This window comes from Artibeus jamaicensis, unplaced genomic scaffold (genome assembly GCF_021234435.1).
Source record: "Artibeus jamaicensis isolate MK-2021 breed Jamaican fruit bat unplaced genomic scaffold, CSHL_Jam_final contig_373, whole genome shotgun sequence".
Classification (NCBI taxonomy): domain Eukaryota; kingdom Metazoa; phylum Chordata; class Mammalia; order Chiroptera; family Phyllostomidae; genus Artibeus; species Artibeus jamaicensis.
This window is the reverse complement of record NW_026521807.1, coordinates 14,515,464-14,537,454: the sequence shown is the minus strand read 5'-3', so window position 1 is coordinate 14,537,454 and position 21,991 is coordinate 14,515,464.

Below are 21,991 nucleotides of genomic sequence, written 5' to 3'. Positions count from 1 at the left end.
AACCCACAAAACTGAGCAGACTGGTGACCAGGGCAAGCCCAACAAAACAGCACTTGTCCAGGCAAGTCCTAGAGGGCCCTCCATCCTCAGGAGGTCCTCTGAATAAGGGAAAGCCCCACAGGTCTGGAGCACTAAACTTTGACTAACAATCAGGATCCTGGACTAAGAAGAGATGGTCTGGTAGAGTTGAGAAGGAGGCGGCAGACTGTCTTTCTTTGTATGATATTAAAATAGAATAATTTACCTGGGTAAGACTAAGGAAATGTACAGTCCTTGAGTAGGTACACAGTTGAATAAATGGTGTAATGGTTATTCCAATAAGTAGTAACACTAAGGAGGAAAAAGTCTACAGACCAGCTGTACATATATTCATTCATAACCAGCAGTATTTGCTGATTATCTATTGTGTACAAGGCACATTACTAGTTTACCATGTCAGAAAATGAAAATGAATTAATCAGGGATTTTGTTATCAGTATATGTGATCTAATAGGCACACAAGTTATGAGAACAAATGATTGTATTATCTATTTCATAAAAATTTACAGATATTTTTATAGTTAGAGGACTGCTATCTAGTGTGATTGCAGAAAGCTACATGGAATAATGATATTTTAGCTGTGATTTAATGATTGTGCAGGATTTGTAAGCATATCCAATAGAAAGAAATAGCATGAATGAAGTTATCCAGGAGGAAAAGTGTGAGTTCAAAATAGTAAATAGAAAGCAGTTCATGAAGAGAAGGACATCAAGATTGGAAAAATAGGTTATATGAAGACCAAGTCATGGGGGCACTTGAAAGTTATTGAAAGGGTTTTGTAGTTGATCTTTGAGGTAATGGGAAGCCTTAGACTCTTTTGGATCATGAAAAAGTACCAGAAGGTTTAAGAAAAACTAAGATAGTTAGGGAATGGCAAGCTACTGCAGTAGTCCAAGTGAGAGACAATAAAGTCAATTTAAAGACACTGGAAAGAGGAGATGTTTAGGAGGGTGGAACAGTGAAAATACCGATTGAGTATGAGACAAAAGCAAGAAAAAAGTAAAAGATGACTCTGAAGAGACAAGCAAATATGCCTATAAAAAAGGAAATTCAGGAAGAGGAGAAGATGTAGTAACAGAAAGGGGCTAAATAATGTGATTCTCTTAAGGATTATAATTAGCTCATCATGGAAATAGAAGCTCTGGATAAAGCTATTACATTAATTTTTAAATTTATATATATCCTACTTAGAAGTGCTGCACTTAGTACCATACTACTATAATATCATTGTAATTATGATACAATCATATTTCTCAAGTTTTAATTGAGATTAATTGTTTTTTTTTACTCTGCTTGTGCCAGCTGCCTGCACCAAACAAAGAAATGACCTCTTTCTTAGAAAACTATTTATTATAGATGTAAGACCTACATATATCATTTCTAAGAGTACTCTGTTGATCCATGAAACATTTCAGCTATGGGACTTCTTTTAGTAGAGATAAAAGCCAATAATGTATAAAATAGATATTATCACCAAATTGATATTTAAAAATATGAGGCAAACAAAGGAGTTCCCATAAGACTATCATCTGACTTCCTAAAAGAAACCTTACAGGCAAGTAAGGGCTGGAATGAAGTACTTGAAATTTTGAAAGGCAAGGACCTACACCCAAGATTACTCTGTCCAGCAAAGACATCATTTAGAATGTAGGGCAGATAAAGTGCTTCCCAGATAAGGTCAAGTTAAAGGAGTTCATCATCACCAAGCCATTATTATATTAAATGTTAAAGAGACTTATCTAAGAAAAAGATGAAAAACTATGAACGGTAAAATGATAAGAAACTCATAATTATCAACAACTGAACCTAAAAAACAAAAACAGAAACTAAACAAACAGCTAGAACAGGAACAGGATCACATGGAGAGTTATCAGAAGGAAGGGGACGTGGGGAAATGGGGAAGGAAGTACAGGGAATAAGAAGCATAATTAATAGGCATAAAATAGGGGGAGGTTAAGAATAGTATAGGAAACAAAGCCAAAGAACTTATATGTATGACCCATGAACATGAACTAAGGGGGGAATGCCGGAGGGAATCAGGGTACTGGATAGATGGGAATAAAGGGGAGAAAAAAAGAATGGAACAACTGTAATAGCATAATCAATAAATTATACTTAAAAAACAAGAAAAAATAAAACGAGGCAAACAGTATATTCAACATTACAAAAACACTGTGTATCTACATCTATATAGGCATATGCATATTTTTTTAAATGTTATTTTTTCTAGTGCTGCTGATGTTTTTGAAACCTCACCAGGTATGTGGCTAACCACCCAAAAGAGAATTTTAAGCTATGAAATCAAAATCATCTAGTAAGACCAGTGAGTGTCTACTAAGGGAGATTTTTTAATGCTTTTTACAAAGCCCTCAAGAGTTCAAGGGCTCCCAGTCTCTCTTAAAAGTCTCCTGTGTTTTATCACTTTTCTAATTAAGAAGTCCCCACTTAAGTCCTGTTGAAATCTTTCCTGCTACTTTCCCATTGGTTCTCAAAAGAGCACCGATGTTTCCCTCCTCCATTTTGGTGAGGCCTTAGGATTGTCAGTCTCTGTAACATGGTTTGTGGTTATGAAATTGCTTCAGAAGCTTCTTTTCTTCCTAACTGTTCAATATTGTGGGGATGAAGCACCAGCTCGTATGTACTCTGGAACTTGTGAGTATTAGGCCTTGCACGGTCATAATAGGAGATAGCAATGGACAGAATATCACAAACCTTAAGTGTCCTTGCAAGTTTCTGAAGCTTCCGGATCCTCATACCAGAACTCTTTCTGTAGCCTTGAAATTGTAATATCTAGGAAAGAACTGGTTCCGTATAAAGTTGTGTGGGCCTACAATGAGAAACATTTCCTCATAGAAGAAACAGACCTCTTGTTCTAAACATAGCTTGAAAATAGTTGGACAAGGATGATGCAAGGAGGCCTGTATGGCATAAAATTTGAGGAGCTACTCCTGCTCAGGGTCTGACTTGCCTTCACAGGGCCAAGAGAGTGAGTGCCTCCTTACCTTTTGTACTCTTTGTGCTTGCTTGCTGTAGCCAAGTCATAACCCTGATTTAAAACGAGTCTTTTGCTATGTTCTGCTCCAATGTTCTGTGTTAAGCAGTGGAAATCAATAAATTAAAGATATTTTTCTGCCTTCATGGCATTTACCATCAATTGGAAATGGAATTTGGGGACAAGCATGTAATAATGACAGCCAAATGTGGTATTAGAGGTATTTTCAGAGCAGCTGGGCTTGAAAGGGCAAATGAGAGAAGACAGTGGAAGGCAGCAGAGGGGTAGGGCATTCTGGGTTGGTTCTAGGACCAGGACTTCATGGGAATGTATTACAATAACAAGAGATCATGAATGCAGCCCTTCCATAAAGCAATACAAAACTCTATCAATTTTTGATATGAAAATGCTTCATGAATTACAATCACGGGAATCAAAACTTTATTTAAATTATTACCTGCACTCCCACATTTAGTAAGGTGGTATCTTCTCTTACACGATTTTTAGAAGATAAAATGTGAGCCTAATGCCCTTTCATTTTCTTCACACTTTAAAATTTATTCTTTAGTTCTCAAGAGAATTTTTAAATCAAGTAATATGTTTCCATTCAAACCAGGGCTCCCTCACTATCTAGGCTATAAGGAAGCCTATTGATCAATAGCCTGAAACTCCTATTTTGTTAAATCGATTTAAAAAAAATAGGCCCAGATAGGTTGAGGGACTTTTCCAGGGTCAGATACATTTGACATATGAGTAAGACAATGGCCTGAGAACATAAATAACTTGTCACATAATGTGTCCCGCTGTTGAGCAAGCAGGACTGAGCAGGCCGTCTAGATGAAGCCTGGCCTCAGGCTCCTTTCATGCAAAGCAGCAAAAGTGATTAAGGATGAAACTCTTGCCCCTGACAAAATGTGTGTATTTTGATGCATTTTGAATTGTAATTATTTCTTTCTCTTTTTTGCTATTATTCTTTTGGTGGTGCTCTTCATCATAGCAGTGGAGAGCTTAGGCTCTGAAAGGGCCAGACCTGGAGCTGCATCCTGCTTTTATCACTTACTAATTGTGTTCTTAGACAACTTGGCCCATGTCTGTAAGCATCAGTTTGTCAAATGAAGATAACAGTATCATGCATGCACATGTAATACACTTAGCATAGTAGTCGACACCTAATACATATTAGACATTGCTAATAATAATTAGCAAAAAATAGGATTGGATAAAAGCAGAATATTGATTTTGCTTCAATATTAGGATACTCACATAAAAAAACAGAACCAATAGGATTGATAGATTTATTTTAAAGAATTGCCTTACACAGTTATGGAGACCAATAAATCCAGAATTTGCAGGGTGGGCCAGCAGACTAGAGACACAGGGAAAAGCAGAGGATGTAGATCAAGTCCAAAGGCAGTCTGCTGGCAGAATTCCACCTTGCTCAGGGGAAGTCAATTACTAGGACCATCAGTTGATTGGATCTAGTTCACCCACTTAGCAGAGGATAATATGCTTTTCTCAAAGTCCAGTTATTTGAATGTTAATGTTATGCAAAGATACCACCACAGGCACATCCAGAAGAATGATTTACCACATGTTTGGGCATTATGACCCAACCAAATCGAGCTACACACACACACACACACACACACACACACACACACACACACACACACACACTCTAACCATCACGGTTCAATTTAACCATGTTTTAAAGATGGTTTCAATGTCTGGTCTGGTATCAGCTAAACTATTGCTTCAGTCATACAACTCAGGCCAGCTATTATTTTGACAGTCTGGGATGCAGATCACTCTTTCTCCTTGATAAAAATGAAGCAGTCATATTCTGATTTCTGTCAGTTTTTCTCCACAAATTATGGTCATTCATTGGTTCTCAGGTGCTGCCTTCTTCCAAAGTAATATCCGCTTCATTGTTCCCAAACTAATTATAGAGGCACCTATTCAACCAGTGATACTCACATCCAAGCAGCTCACAGTTCTCTAGAGGCACAACTTTCCTCTCAGTAGCAATAGCCAGAGTTAGCAGTTGTTAATGCTATTCAGATCCTCACCCCGAAACCTACGCTTGTTTTGGAATGAGCCCTATGGGAAGCAATCAGCAGGTGTGGAGCTATTTCAGTGGGGGCTATGGGTGAGGACAGGTCCAGGAAAGCTGTGTGTATTTTTAGACCACCTCTTTCCTGTCAGCACCTATAAAGAAAGCTGAGGAGCATCATCAATTTCCTAATTGCCAAGTTGTAGCACAGGGGATGCCCTAGCTGGGTTGGCCTGGCAGTTGAAAGTGGCATTATTTGCCATGTGCTATGGTACATGTTATTAAAGCTGTCATTTAATGTTCTTTTCCAAGGAGATTGTGTCTGGTGTTTTTATAGTCCAGGGATATGTGGTACCAGAAATGATCACATTGCTGGTACTTTTCTTTGAAAATGGTAAACTTTTGCAGAGTTTACTCTCTCTTCTATTAGGGTTGATAATGAGAAATTGTGAGGATTATTAAACACTCCTAGCTTTCAGTAGGAACTTATTTAGCACAGATGTTTCTATAATTGCAGTACACTGGGAAAATTCAGTGTTCAATGGCCCAAAACTCATTATTACTTATTACTTCTACCTGTGTATTGTGGCGCTAGTAAGCTGGGCTGAAATGTTTAATTTAGCAGGGGCTATAGCTGTGTCTCAGATGCTTTAGTAAGACTACTGAGAAGGAATTATTGGATGTTCTGCCCAAACCCTTACTACTTACTGATTTTCCAACCGTTACCAGGTATCCTATGTTCCTCTTTTTATGGGTACAGGCTACATCATGTTAGATTCCTCAAGACTATTTCCCTAGCTAGTTGTGGCCACAAGGAAAAAGTGTAATCTTAAGAGACTTTAAAACAAAGAATGTAGCTAACCATTGTGTTTAATTGAGATAAAAACAGAATGTGTACAACTGTATTTAGGTTTCTGCTACTTTATAAAGCACAACTCTCTTATCTCAGCAGTATTGCTTGTACTTGTAATGAAAGCTTGGTAGTGTTTAAGAACGGGGGGAGAAAATACATTAAAAGTGGTTATAAAAGGCGATTGAAGACAATACCAAACTCCTTACATGCTTTCATCCTTGGAGTTGAAGGTTTCTTGGGCATGTAAAAACCACTGTTTTTTCCCCCCTCTGCACCAGAAAGAGATACTAGAGACTAAAGAATACATCCTGTTACATTTGGAATTAGATCTCAAATATATGACATTTGTAGCTTTAAAGCAAGGCCAGAAATTTTTGTTTTTTAAAAGTATTTATTTGCTGTAATTAAACTAATACAGGTTATGGCAAAACAAAGATTACAAAATGATCTAGTGAATTCGAACAACTCAGACTTAAAAATCTACCTTTATCTGACTAATATTATACTTTAATTTGAAGATAAGTTTATTTTATTTTTTACTTTTATTCTTTGCCTCAATTACTTTGAGTCCAATTACTGCTTGGACACACACACAGATTTAGAGAGTAATAAATGATGCCCCCATTTCTGTTTTTTTCTTCTTTGCATATAGAATGTGAATAAATTTTTAAAAACACTATTAAATTTTACTGGGTATTTATAATTTTACTTAGGTCAGTGAGTTAAGTATAATAGAGAATAATATAAATAATATTTTCCTTAAGAAGTATGTGGAAATATTTCAGATAACTAGTATCTCCTGCCTTATGTTGAATTATTCTGGGGAATAGCAATAAGCATGTAATTTTGTTGATCCTATTCATATGTCTGCAAGTTGTGCATGGTGATGAGGTACAAGGATGACACTGTACTTTCTTCCTTTAATGGTAGGGAGAGGAGCATTGTGGCATTTACCATTGGAGATTAAGTTACAAAGGAATATTTTAAACCCTAGGAATGAGTTTAAGATTCATATCTTTTTCTGCATGTCAAAAGACTATTATAATTAGGACTTTGTTTTCAGACAACCAAATAGATTCACAACAGGAATTCAAACCTGAAAATTTCATACATCAGTAATCCAAGAGATGTTTCATTAATTAAAGTTCTGGGCAAACTTCTGCATGTTTATTTTTAATTGTGGTAAGACATTTCAAGGTTGAGTTTAGTATTTAAACTTTTTAAGCCTCAGACTTTTTAGTGAGATCTAAAATATTTAATCCACTTGATCATGAAAATAAACTATTAGGAATCAAGAAATAACTTCTCTATTATTTGTAGTTTCTAGTTTCAGATGGTACTTAAGAGCATAGAGGTCTGAGGAGTGTAAAAACGAAAAGTTTTTAGCAAAGTTATTTGAATATCAATTTCATAGCAATCCGACTCTATGTTGAGGGATCAGTTTTTAAAATAGGAGGACAGAAGGGAAGCTGACCTCCTACATAACACTTTTTAAAAATATGTTCACCTCTTATTCATTTGGACTTGATATTTTGAAGCTCTAAGTCAAGTTCTTCTTTGAGATGGAGAATAAGTGACAGTGATAAATCCAAAGCTAGTGACACTTACACACAATATGCCAGCCTCCGGTGGAGTTATCAGCATTTCATCCGCACTCCATTGTGCTGAAATTCTTCTCACCCGTTCCTTCCCTGAAATACTCCTGTTGAAGAGTCGCAATAATAACTACTCTGCCAATTAAGGTGTTCTACTTGGGGCCAGCCAGAGCTTAGTTTGGGGACAAGGTCACTTGCTGGGATGGAGTTGTAGTTCCCCAATTACTAGTAGTTCCACTATCTCTTCTAACTTGTCAAATAATGAGGAGACTTTGAAGGCTAAATCCAGCAGTAGCTCCTAGCAGGGTTAATGCAGAGTGAATGACAATGATACCTCAGGAGTGAGAATCTGACAATGTCTGTCAAGCTCTGTTCACAAGGATGACGAAGTTCATTGCCACACAACACTACTTGGGAAAGGTATTGGTCTTGATCTTATCAGTGAAAAAGGACCACTTTACTCACTTCAGCAGAAGTTTATTAACTCCTTCACATCACCTATCTAAACTGGCATGAGGCTAATATCCTAATGATGAAAGCTGAATGGGCTACCACAGGCCAGTTAACCCAAAAAACCACGTCATCTCCAGTGTATTTCTCATGTCTCAACATTCTAGTCAATGTTTCTTTTTAAAGTTTCTAAATTCTGCATTTAGTGATGAATAACAGTGGTTATACAACAATTATTTTTAGTACTTATTAGCAACACAACTGAGAATAAATATAACAAAATTATACTCCCAAATGAAAAACAGGAAGGTTTCATACCAATGATAACAGTGTTCACTGCTGATTCCATTGGTGAATCATTTAACTGAAGATTGAAAACAACTCAACAAAAAGCCCTATAAAATTATTCTAATGATTAGCTATTCAACATTTGTCAGAAATTCACTAGATGGCCTGAAAATTAATGTCTCCCAAAGCTAAACTGTATTTTAAAAATGAGTGCTCAAAGCTGAATATGTAATGTAGCAAAGGATTTTTAGTGGTTAGATTCTTTTACATGTGTTTTTCTTTCACTCATGTTTATTTATTGAAATAGCGAAGGATACTGCTGTCCTTTGATTATGCTTGGATTCCACTGTGTAAAAGATCGAGAGAGCAAATGGCCTTTTTGGCTCCTAGGGATGTTCTGACTCACTCCTCAAATTCTGCTGAAGTTTGCTTTGGATAAATGGACAAAGCCTTACTTAGTGGTGACAAATGTATACATAAGTATTTAAAGAGATGCAAATATTACTTTTGACTCACCTCATGACTAGTCATCTGCTTCAGATCTGAGTATCAGATGCTTTTTCCTGCTGAGACAATAGTTCTGCATCCCCAATATTATCTTACAGAAGTGAAAAAGAAAAATATTTGACTAAAAAATGAACAAATATATTTTGTCTTATGAAGCAGATTCCCTTTCCTTAGTTTCATTTATTGAATTCCAAAATATTAATTTTCTGTTTGCTTTTGACACATGTAGCAAACCCATTAAGAGCAAGGAGAGCATTTTAAAATGTTTTTTATACTTAAGGCAACAACACCTGTAATGGCCTTTCAAGTTTCATATTTCCTATGGGAAATTAGATGATAAAAAGAGGTACAAAAAGTTTAATTAGCATTTTGAGAAATGAACAGAATTTCAGTTGGGTAACATAATTACACATTTTAGAGTGGCTCTTTTAATATCATGTAAGAGTTTATTGACTCTATGGGGTATGTTCTAGACTGCCATGGACACATACCATATTGCTTCCTACCTATTATTTTACTGATTGTCAGTGGCCGAAACTATGCCAGAGGGGGCAGAAGGAAGACTGAGTGCAGCATCTGATTTGTAACATCGGGTGTCTGAGGCTTTTTTTCTGAGTGGAGTTCTTTCTTGTTTATCCAGAACAGTGTTATTTCTTGCTGACACATCACATTTTTCTCTATAATATACATATGACTGAAAATATTAGATATACTACAGGCAAAATACTTTCTCTTGAGTGTTCTCAGGCTGGTTCCGAAGAAGGTGATGTTTCCCTTCAGTCAGTGATTTATTTTTTCTTACTGGGTTGTTGGGGCTTTGTCAAGGACTTAGTTCAAATCTCTGGCACCTCCAGAGATTTGCTCCATGTTGTGAGCAACATGGTCCAGTGAAGTTCAGTAGTGCTGCCCCTCTTTTCTTTTCAGAGGCTTCCCTCCTAGTCTGTGCTTTCGGCGTCTGCACCCACCCTTCTCCCTGGCACTCCACTTCTCTTACACATAATTTCCTGTTCTTCCCCTCAGGGCCCCGAATGTCAGGTAGCTAATATGACAAATTAATTTATGTTAATCTGCCTTTGGGGGCCCTTTCCAGGTAACATAGTCATGCATTTAAAAAAAACTGAATTGTTACTTGTTCTCAGCATCTCACCCATATTGTGTTGTATAATTAGTTGGATCTCTGGGATAGTGGCAGAGGAAGCATGCTTGGACCAGTGGGCTCTTTGAGGCCTCTCCCATAACACCTCTCCCATAACACCTTTGAGGCCACACCTCCTGTCCGCTCACAACAAGGCCTTATGTGTTAGAGACCCTTAGACGCACGTTTCCAGGCAACTGCCCTGCCAAAAAGATTCCCAGCCTTCAGGACTCTGTGAATGCAACACTTTTGTGGAATCAAGTCTCTCCAAGTTGAGTGGGGCAGTGAGCAGTCAGTGGCTGTTCATTCTCCCTTTGTAGAAAATCCTGTCTTAAAAGAATGCCCAAATATGCTGGAGCCAAAAGTATAGAAACAAGTCTCAAATAATCATGAAAATGCAAAAACCACTTCTAGCAAGTTCTGTTCAAGTAGACATAAAAGTTGGAGTAATTTTTCTGAGTGTACTACTACAGGCTTGATGTGAATGATGATAATAAATGATCACACTGACTTTAGGTGCAGTGCAACTATCATTACAAACATCATCTCATTTAATTATTAAAATGGTTTTAAGAATTAACACTTTTACTATTCACATTTTATAGATAACAAATGCAGGCTTCATGGCATTATATAACCTGCTTAAAATTTGCTCAGCAACAGAAAAGAAACCAGACTCTGCATCTAAATTGCTCTAAAAGTAGTACCTGTGACCTTTTCACAAATATTCTTCCGATCAGGACAACTTTGGGTTCTATTCTGGCGTCATCTCCTTTGACCAGTGACTGGGGCAGGTTTCCTTATTAGATGGGACCTTGGCTGGATCCTGTCTTCTTTCAGCTGCTCTCCTAACATGTGAAACAGTCCCTCTAGGACAGGAGTGTATTAACCATCTCTTCCGATTGGTTAATTATTTCACATTGCTTTACGCAGATAAAAAAAGATGGAGAGAAATAAAACATGGTTCCACATTCAATAAAGAATTAGAATGAAATGTTTTCAGTGAGTTTCCTCTAGCAAAGAAACTGCTGTTAGTTTAATCTTTCTTGTACATGTTCAAAACTTGTTTTTTCTAGATTATCACTGTTTTTTGGGGAAGCTCAACAAAAGAAAAATCAAATTTAATGGGTGGCTATAATTAGTAACATGTTTAAGAATTTGGGGCATTCAAAGATATTTTACCTATTTTATACATTTTGTCATTCATTATAAACTGTTTCACTTTGGTATTTCAGAATTTACTTATATACTACCTCATATTTTTAGCCTCTAGCTAACTTTCTTTTTATATAATTGTAAACAAAAATTTAGTGGTTAAAAATGTTCCCATAAAAAGGGGAAAATGAAGATGCAAGTTTTTAAATAAATGTAAGAAGAAACCAGATCTTGAACCCCAAGACAGCTTATTCAATTTAATATTCATTGTCACAGCTTTCTATTTAATGGGTGTTTGGGAAAACAAAATTCATAGTCTTCAAGGTTGAAGTTTCTGTTTTATTTACTAAACTCTCTCTAGACTAATACTGATGGAAAAATATATCTGTTTGGATTCAGATAGAGTCAGGAATGTGACATAAACAGAGAGAAAGAAGAAATCTTATGCTTTCTTCTGGCTTTTTTCAGAGGTTTGCTAATTGGGTCTGCTACAACTATTACTGGGTTCTGTTTAAGATCAGACTTTTTGCTTGATATGTAAGACATTCCTTTCTGTAAACAAAACATTGGATTTTCATTTAAAGGAAAATGTGTTATAATCAGTAGACATGTCTTCTTACTATTCCCATTTGAAGATTCTCACCAGGTCTCTGACATGAAATAAAAAGGGCTTTGCCTCCAGCTTAAATACTTTCATAAACTGAAAAGGTTCAATTTTTAACATTCTTAAATTTAATGAGCATAACACATTTTAAGAACCATAACATCCTAATTCACATAAGAGGCCCAGAAATGTCACGGTCAAACTAGAAGGGAAAGAAAACATTTGATACATAAATATAAAAGGTAGATTTTTGAGTCATGCTTAACTATATTTTGGATATTGTATTCTTCCACAAAATGTAGAGGCAAGATCATGCTGTCTTTTGTGTATCTTAGAAGTTATTGAACATAGGAAGTATATTAATTCTTCCATGCCTAAATAAGCAATATCCAATAAGAGCATAGGCTAGATTTTTAATTACTGGACATATTCCAATAAAACATTCTTAAGCATAGATCTTTCTCACCTACTTGAACAACTATCAAAGATATAAGAAATTTGTGAATATTCATCTTGAAAATCAATGGTCTTTTCCTCCCTTGAAGTACAATACCAATATTTATACTCATCTGACAATTCTTCCAGTAGGCAAATAATAAAATACTATTTAAGAAATGAAGTGGGTTGAAATCCAAGAGAGCCTCAACTATAGATATAAAAGATTTAAGTATTTATATTAACTTAACTATGCTTAAGTGCCTTTTAAACCCTCTTTATAGAATTTATGGGTTGCTGTTGTTTTGTGTGGTTGGAAACAACATTGTGCCCTTTTTATTAGGCAGTGATTGTTGTCTGAACTATATCCATCAGTGTATAATACAAAAATATAAAATTCAACTGTTACAGTTTTCTTAGAGAGTAAATACAATTTATCTTCCCTCCCTCTCTCCTTTCCTCCTTCTTTTGCCGTCTGTTCTTCTCAGTATTAATAAGAAATGACTGTATTGCTGCAAACTTGTTATATGTTCTTTAAAAAAGAAAAAAAAACACTGTGAGAATTTGACCATAAGTGAGGAAGTTCTGTATTTGCTTTGGTTTGAGGTTGAAATTCAGAATTTAAAAGGTCAAATTTAATCCAAAGTCACTTTAACAAACCTCTCACGGAAGTTCAGCATCTTTATTTTTCTTAATGATGTGGTCATTTTCTTTTTTTTTTAATTTTATTTAGTTATTTTTCAAGTACAGTTTTTTGTCTTATTTCTCCCATCCCCCTGCCCTGTGCTCCCCACCTCCCTCCCATTTCCTCCTCCCCAGTCCTCATCTGATGTGGTCATTTTAATAAAGAAATTTAAACTGTAGAATTACAGAAAAGAACTCAAAAGCAAGAGGATGCATAATAATTATGTAATATATATTACTAATATATATTATACAGTATATGCATATAGCCTATGCATATATATGGTAATATATATTACTAATATGTAGTATAATATATGTATCTCTATTTTAATGAAAGTATTTATTTATATTGTTTAGGCTATTACAATGTCCCATTTTTTCCCCTTTGCCCCCTCCACCCAGCCTGCCGCTCCACTTCCATAGGCAATTCCCACACCATTGCCCATGTCCATGGGTGCAGATAAGAAGAAAAACATATTTCATGTATGTTCTTTGACTAATCCCTTCATCTTCTTTCAGTCCCCACCTGCCCCTCCCCTCATACAGCTGTCAGTCTATTCTGTGATTCCATGCCTCTCGTTCTATTTTGCTCATTAGTTAATTTTGTTCATTAGATTCCTCTTGAAAGTGAGATTATATAATATTTGTCTTTCAACAACTGGCTTATTTCACTTAGCATAGTAGTCATTATTTACATCCATGCTGTATGGGACTGATCTGCTTTGACGTTCTGTCTTGTGGAGTGGCCTTATGTGTTAGAAGTCCTGTGACACACAGTGGTATTGACTCCTTGATCTCCTGATCTGGATCCTCTAGGAATGTCCTTTTTGTGGGTTATGTGGGCTCTCCTGTTTATATGGGTCCTGATTGCTATTGGCTTGTTCATTGCTGGGAACTCCCCTTTGGCCTGTTGACCAGGAGGCTCAGCTTCTACCATGTCTTATAAGATGTTGTATAGATGTTACCAGATCACAGTAAAAGAACACAAAAACACCACCAAAAGAAGCAGCCCCTTCCCTCAACCACAACAGCAATATCAACAACAAGAGAGCAAAAAATAAGAATGAAAAGAGAAATGAAAATAGTAGAGAAAGAGGAAAAGAGATATGAGAAGACTAAAGGAAAGTGATTATGAGAGAAGGGGGAAGAAACTAATACTAGTAATGAAATGAGAGGGGAAAGCAAGGAAAGGGAACACAGTACAAGTACCATAAATAAAGGGGAGAGGAATGTAACAATGGAATAGTAAAAGGTGAGAGTATAATAAGATATATGAAAGAAAAAAATAGAATACCAAAAATAAAAGAAAAAGAAAAAATTGCAAAAATAATAAGATACCAAGTGGATTGGTCTCAGTAGAATTTGGTGTTTGCCTTTAGTTTTCTCCCTTTGGATGTCACTCTGATGTCTGAGTCTGGTGTCAGCCAAATTCAGGTGCTATTCATATCTGGCCCTCGGCAGCCTTTTTGAAGTTACAACTGACCCACAGTTTGTGGCTGATTCCTCCAGAGTTGGCTTCTCCCAGGGTGAGCCAACCTGCTATGTGAAGCTGGCTTTTATCAGCACTGAGTTTAGGGGTATGTCAGCAAATGTCCCAAGTGACCACAGGATCCGCCTCTGCCTTGAGCGGGCTTCTAGGTGTGAGTTGGATTGCCAGTTGGGGCACGTACAGGAGATAACCTAGCAATATTTCTCTCTCACACCAACACCTCTCCCTCCCTTTCTCAAATCAGCAGAATGTATCCTGCATACATCATCTACTTTCAGATCTCACATTATCCTGATGTGGTGGGAGAAGGGAGGGAAGAGTCCAGCAGCAAAACTGTAATATAGGACAGTGGCGGGCACTTGTGCCACTCCCTCCAGTGAGTCTGAGCCTCAGGCTCATGCTGTTATGCTCCCCCTACAGCCTCTGCAGCCATCACTGCTCTGGCTGACTCTCTCCATCCCCAGCGGTCCTGGCTCCTTGGCTCATATGCATTCTCCTCACATATGTGGTCTCCTCAGTCATGCTCTGTCCAGCTCATTGTGCTAGAAGTTCTGGAGCTGGGGAGATGACAGTCTCCTCCCTGGCAACTACCTGAGTCCCCAGACCCTAGCTCCTGGTGGTGGGGCATGTGGCTATCCTGGTGTGGAGGGGACAAAGGTGAGGCCAGGTGCCGAGGTGTGGATGCTTCAGCAGCTTCTTCCAAAAGAGGATTTTATAAATTCCACAAAAATGGCATGTGTTCCAAACCTGCACAGCCAGAGCCTGGACTGCTCGTCCTGGAGTGCCTTCGCAGATGGACAGACACTGGCCTGTGCACACACTCACTCACATGCTCTCACACATGCTCATCTGGTTGTTCAAGTTGATTGTCCTGTAGTTTAGCTTGCAAGACTGGTCTGGGGACGGGACTGAGTGCATGGAGCTTCCAGCTACTCTGCAGCCATCTTGGAACTCTCTCTATTTTAATAAATGTATTCTTAGCAGTGCTAGAAGATAGTACTCAAATATATTGTGGTGACTTAGGACACCAGACTGATACAACATTTCTGGGAGGGTAAGTTAATGGTACCTATCGAAAGTATTAAAATAAATACATTTTAGCAGTACAATTGTTCCTTAATAGTTTTTTTCTGAATGCACTTAAAGATGCATACAGAAATATGTTCAATAATATCATAATAGTGCTATTTTTCATAACACAAATTTGGAACTGCATTTTAAACGAGAAAGAAAACCAGATTATCATATAAACCAAATTATATTCACACAACAAAATATTATATATCTCTTATATTTATGAGTAAAAGTATAATCACTAATGTAGACAGATGTTAATGATAAAATGAAAAGCATAGTTAACAGAAGCAGGGTCAGTAATACATCTGTCTAGGTACCTAGAACCAAGAAACTGTTTCTTCTCTTTTTATTTTTTAAAATATATTTTATTGATTATGCCATTTCAGTTGTCCCATTTCCCCCCTTCATTCCCCTCCCCACTGTACACCCTCTCCCCTCTGCATATCCCCTCCCCCATTCCCCCCCTTTAGTTCATGTCCATGTGTCACAAGTTCTTTAGCTTCTACATTTCCCATACTATTCTTGTCCTCCCAACTATCTATTTTCTACCTATGGTCTATGCTACTTATTTTCTCTACCTTCTCCCCCCCTCCTCCCACTCCCCTATTGCTAATCCTCCATGTGATCTCCATTTCTATGGTTCCGCTCCTGATCTAGCTGTCCTTTTAGTTTGCTTTTGTTTTAGGTGTGGTCGTTAATAACTGTGAGTTTGCTGTCCTTTCACTGTTCATCTTTTTTATCTTCTTTTTCTTAGGTAAGTCCCTTTAACATTTCATATAATAAGGGCTTGGTGATGATGAACTCCTTGAAGTTGACCATATCTGAGAAGCACTTTATCTGCCCTTCCCTTCTAAATGAAAGCTTTGCTGGATAGAGCAATCTTGGATGTAGTTCTTTGGATTTCATGATTTGGAATACTTCATTCCAGCCCCTTCTTGCCTGTAAGGTCTCTTTTGAGAAATCTGCTGACAGTCTGATGGGAACTCCTTTGTAGGTGACTGTCCCCCTTATCTCTTGCTGCTTCTAGGATTCTCTCCTTCATTTTAATCTTGGCTAATGTAATGATGATGTGCCTTGGTGTGTTCCTCCTTGGGTCCAACTTCTTTGGGACTCTCTAAGATTTCCGGACCTCCTGGAAGTCTATTTCCTTTGCCAGATTGGCAAGTTCTCTTCTATTATTTGTTCAAATAAGTTTTCCACTTGTTGCTCTTCCCCTTCCCCTTCTGGTACCCCTATAATTCAGATGTTGGAACATTTAAAGATGTCCTGGAGGTTCCTAAGCCTTTCCTCATTTTTTTGAATTCTTGTTTCTTCATTCTTTTCTAATGGGATGTTTCTTTCTTCCTTCTGGTCCACTCCTTTTATTTGAATCCCAGTTTCCTTCCCATCACTGTTGGTTCCCTGTGCAATTTACTTCATTTATCCTTTGTTTCACTGAAGGGTAGCCTTCATTTTTTTCATATAATTTGCAACTAAAATCAACCAATTCTGTGAGCATCCCGATAACTAATAGTTTGAACTGTGCATCTGAGAGGCTGGCTATTTCTTTGTTGCTTACAAGTATTGGCTCTGGGGCTTTGAACTGTTCTTCTCCTTGAGTCATGATGTTTTGGTCTGCTCGTGCCTGTTACATATGAGGGGCAGAGCCTAGGTGTTCATCAGGGTGGGGCAACCCAAGTCGCTGGGTTGTGATGCTGTATGTGGAAGCTGGGTCAGAGGGAGCAATAGCACTTGTTCCTTTCTCTCTCGAATTTCTGTCCCCTCTGCCACTTCCCACAAACAAATTGAGCCCTTCTGGTGCTGGTTCCTGGGTGGGTGGGCTTGTGCATGTTCTAGGACCCTGAGGCTCTCTCCAACGAACACTCCTGTGAGGCTGGGAGCCTCTCCTGGCATCTCAACCCCTAAAAGTTTTCTCAATTGGTGCTTTTAGGCTTTATTTCCCATTGCTGGGGCCCTGGGTTGCGCAGTCTGTCTCACTGTCCATTTTTTCACCTAGTTTACCTGTGGGTGAATGTGTGACCACAGTCAGCCAGCTGCCTTGTGCCCTCATTGGGTCTGCCCGTTGCCACCCTACGCCTGGGATCTGCCAACCAATGCCTGCATACCTGGGTTGGTCCAGCAGCCACTGCTTTTTTCTACCACAACCCCTCTCTGCCTGCTGCTGACTCTGCCCCTCTTACTGGTGTGTATGAATGGTTCCTTGTTGTCGGACTTCGGTTCAGGTCAATTTTCTGTCAGTTTTGATTGTGTTTTTGTTTCTAAATCTTTGTTATTCTTTTTTTAAATTTTATTTAGTTATTTTTCAAGTACAGTTTTTTGTCTATTTCTCCCATCCCAGCCCCCCCCCGCCCTGTCTCCCCACCTCCCTCCCATTTCCTCCCCCCCCCCAGTCCTCATCCCTGTGTCTTTCATACTTGTTCCTCAAAATCCCTCCCCCCTTTTCCCCTTAAATTCCCTTCCCTCTCCCCTCTGGTCGCTGCCTACTTGTTCTCTACTTCAGTGTATTTGTTTTTATTCTGTTTGCTTGTTTGTTTTGTTGTTTAGCTTCCTGTTAAAGGTGAGATCATATGGTATTTGTCTTTCAACGCCTGGCCTATTTCACTCAGCACAATGCTTTCCAGTTCCATCCATGATGTTGCAAAGGGTAGTAGCTCCTTCTTTCTCTCTGCTGCATAGAATTCCATTGTGTATATGTACCACAATTTTTTGATCCATTCATTTACTGACGGGCACCTAGGTTGCTTCCAACTCTTGGCTATTGTTAATTGTGCTGCTATGAACATTGTGGTGCATAGGTTCTTTGAAATTGATGTTTTAGGATTCTTGGGATATAATCCTAGGAGTGGAATTGCTGGGTCAAAAGGCAGGTCGATTTTTATTTTTCTGAGAAAATTCCATACCGTTTTCCATAATGGTTGTACCAGTCTGCAATCCCACCACCAGTGAACTAAGGTCCCCTTTTCCCCACACCCTCTCCAACATTCGTTGTTTGTTGCTTTGTTTATGATAGCCATCCTGACTGGTGTAAAGTGGTATCTCATTGTGGTTTTAATTTGCATCTCTCTGTTAGCTAACGATATTGAGCATCTCTTCATGTGTCTCTGGATCCTCTGTATGTCCTCTTTGGAGAAGTGTCTGTTCAAGTCCTTTTCCCATTTTTTAATTGGGTTAGATGTCTTCTTAGAGTGGAGTTGTGTAAGTTCTTTGTATATTTTGGAGATTAAACCTTTGTCTGAGGTATCATTGGCAAATATGTTTTCCCATACACTTGGTTGTCTTTTTAATTTAATACTGTTTTCTTTAGCCATGCAGAAGCTTTTTATTTTGATGAGATCCCATTTGTTTATTCTTTCCTTTATATTCCTTGCTCTAGGGGACATATCGGTAAAAATGTTGCTGCGTGGAATATCTGAGATTTTCTTGCCAATGTTCTCCTCTAGGACTTTAATGGTGTCACAGCTTGTATTTAAGTCTTTTATCCACCTTGAATTTATTTTGGTATATGGTGTAAGTTGGTATATGGCTCAAGTTTCATTTTTTTGCATGTAGCTGTTCATAAATCTTTGTTATTCTTAAATTTGGTTGTGTGAGGAGGTACAGTGTTTCCACCTATGCCTCCATCTTGGCCGGAAGTCCAGAAACTTTTAAAAATGAGGCATTTTTGTAATGAGCATGTATCAATTTTATATTGATGTACAAACTGTTTGTAATAAAAATAATGTTTTAATATCTATATTTGAACACAAGTTTAAAATTCAGAAGGACAGTTTGAGCTGGAAGTCAAATTTTTACAATTTTAACTCTTTTTGATATTTAGACAAAGGAAAATTTCTAATAATATACCGTAGAAGATAATTCACAATTGTAGTGTTCTTCTGATGGAATCTTTTCTTTAGCTTGGTATCTGAGACACCTAAAACAAAGACTGGCACTGCAGAGGGAACATTTGATATTTTGTTTGTTTGTTTTGTTTATCTAAAGGGGCGATATCATAATTATCAGTAAATATTTAGCTAGCGTAGTGCTGGTTAGTGTTTAACAAGTGGTTCTTGGGGTAGGGTCAGTGGGAGAAAGGATTCATTTGCCAATGGTGTAAATATTCTCACCATGGCTGATTTCAAGCTTCCAACATGAAATCGCTGCATAGGAAAGTAATGTGTATATTGACTCTCTAGCACTGGTACCAGCCAGCTCCAGCATACCACTGGGTCAGCCAGATCTCCGTAAGCGACAGTCTACATGAGGGTGGAGTGAGACAAATTAGGGACAGAAGCACTTCGATTTAAGATTAAGCTAGAAAGTTTAGAAAGTGAACATTTTCCAAAGGTGGAGGAGAAAACAGTGTAGAGAATGGTGGTGCTATAGAAAAATATAGCACATGGGACAAGACCCTACAGAATTCTTGAGAGTGGCAGTACTTGGACTTTATGGTACAGCAGAGTCAACTGCAGTAACTATTAAACATATCCATCCCCAACTCTCATCCAGGAATGTGGATCAGGGCTCAGGAATCCTTATTTCAGAGAGACCCTTAGAGGAACTACTATTATTAGTCAAGAAAGTCTGAAATAGGAGGCACATGTTGTGGTCCCAGATGGTATTTTGGAATGCTTAACACTTGAGGATGTATTATAATTAGAATGAATATATAATATATCTAATAAACTAGGTTACTTTTGAGCACAAAAGGTAGTATTAATTATTACTTCAGGTTACCAGGTATAATCCAGGACTCTCCTGGGAACACTAAGTGAAAGTTGACCCTACTCATAAGCACTCCCAGGAGAAGTCTTGGCAGTTATAAGACCATAGAATGGGGAATTACATAGAAACACACTGTCTAACCATTCTGAGCACTCTAAAAGAAGCAGGCAATCTCTGCCTCTTGCCTCCAGAAACAACATGATCATTGTGGTCCTAGAACGTGGAAAGTCTTTTTCAGTACCACCTCATTCAGTGTAAGGGAGTCTCCTACAATGATTACAAATTCGTGTTAGTGGACTGTTGGAAAAGAAGTGAGATCTATTTATATTCCTTTCTATATTAAAGTTTGCCTAACTTTGAGGAATATCTTCTGCTAAAGAGTGTCTTGGCCAAACTTGATTATATAATCTGAGAGCAACTGAAAGGATATTTTTCCTGCTATACCTGGTATGATGTCTTATCTTCTCAGCATTAGCACTTAATCAAAAATGACCTTTTAATTCTCTCCCATAATAGAACCAGGAGGACTTGAGACCCATATCAAATATGTTTTGGTGTCTGCAAAGAAGGGTCGGTGTAATAGTGCAAAGGTGAATGGGCAGTGCAATCAAGAGGTGACATGGGAGGCTGAGATGGCAGCGAGACTGTCACCCTGAGAAGGGTGGAACCAGCTTCACTTAGTGCCAATGTCCAGATGTTTTGTGAAATTACCATGATAAGCAGTTCTACTGAGTGGAGATGATGGTTCAGGTCAGATATTTTGATCTGGACTGACCAAATTGTTAGTGCAGTAGTTCTCTATTACTGTAGGTCGTGTGTTCTTAAGTAGTGATCTTGGGCCCAGAGATGTACATGGCTCAAATAAAATAATCCATTATGCACCATTTTTAAGCTATGTGTAGATGCCACTGTAATGAGTACAATATAGTTTAAAATAGCAAACAAAAGTTCTACCAAATTTATAAGTATATGTACTTATTTATATATACATACTTTATGACTTTCTCAGTATAGTAACATGAAAGCAACTATTCAGGAGTTGACAAAAGTTTTGTAGATAAAAATATATGTTCTCATGCAAGATGTTTTGAGACCATGAGGGGACAACCTAAATGAGCTTGTCCAGCTTCTGTCTGTACAATTGGTCCAGCAAACTTTGGTTTCAGGATTCTGGGAAAAGGGATATAAAGTGTAAAACTCAGTAAGTATAAGTGTAAAACAAATAAGACATGAGAATGACAGGTACTGAAAGAAGTAATAGAGACAATGATTTTATTAGCTCAGTGAAATGGAAATGATGAACTGGTCTAGGAGGAGACCCTGGAGATAATATTCTGGGCCTTAAGAATTCAAGAGAGAATTGGTCAGGGGCGGACATCAAAAGATTAACCTTTGGGGGCAATTTACATTTCATAATCCTTTGGGCTATGGAATTATGCATTTTCCTTGGAGTGCATTTTCCTATAAATAACAGTGACATTGTAGTAAGTCCATATAATGAATCAATTTATTCATTGCACCTTCTTTAACAGAACTGATTATTCCTCCTGACCCCATTGTGTAAAAAGCCCGTAGCCTCTTCAAACAACACCTGTCAGTGATAGGGAAAGCCAAATTGATGTCCCTTCTCTTTTTGGCAGGTTATATAATCCAAACTCTTTCTCTACCTGTAATGCAGACTAACACCTGGAGTTATTTACTAGCCTTGCCCACTTCTTTACATATTTTGAGCGCGCTCTCATTTCTGCACATTTTTTTCCCTAAGAAAGTTAGACTTCTGCCCTTGCAAAAAGGACACTATTTTCTCATCTCTTCTATTATGGGTGTATATGAGTTGACATTTGCTGTGCCTCTCTCTCACTGTGAGCTATTTGAAAGTGCTTGCCCAAGGTCTCCTTGGGGACCTGGTTTCCAGAGTGAGGACTGG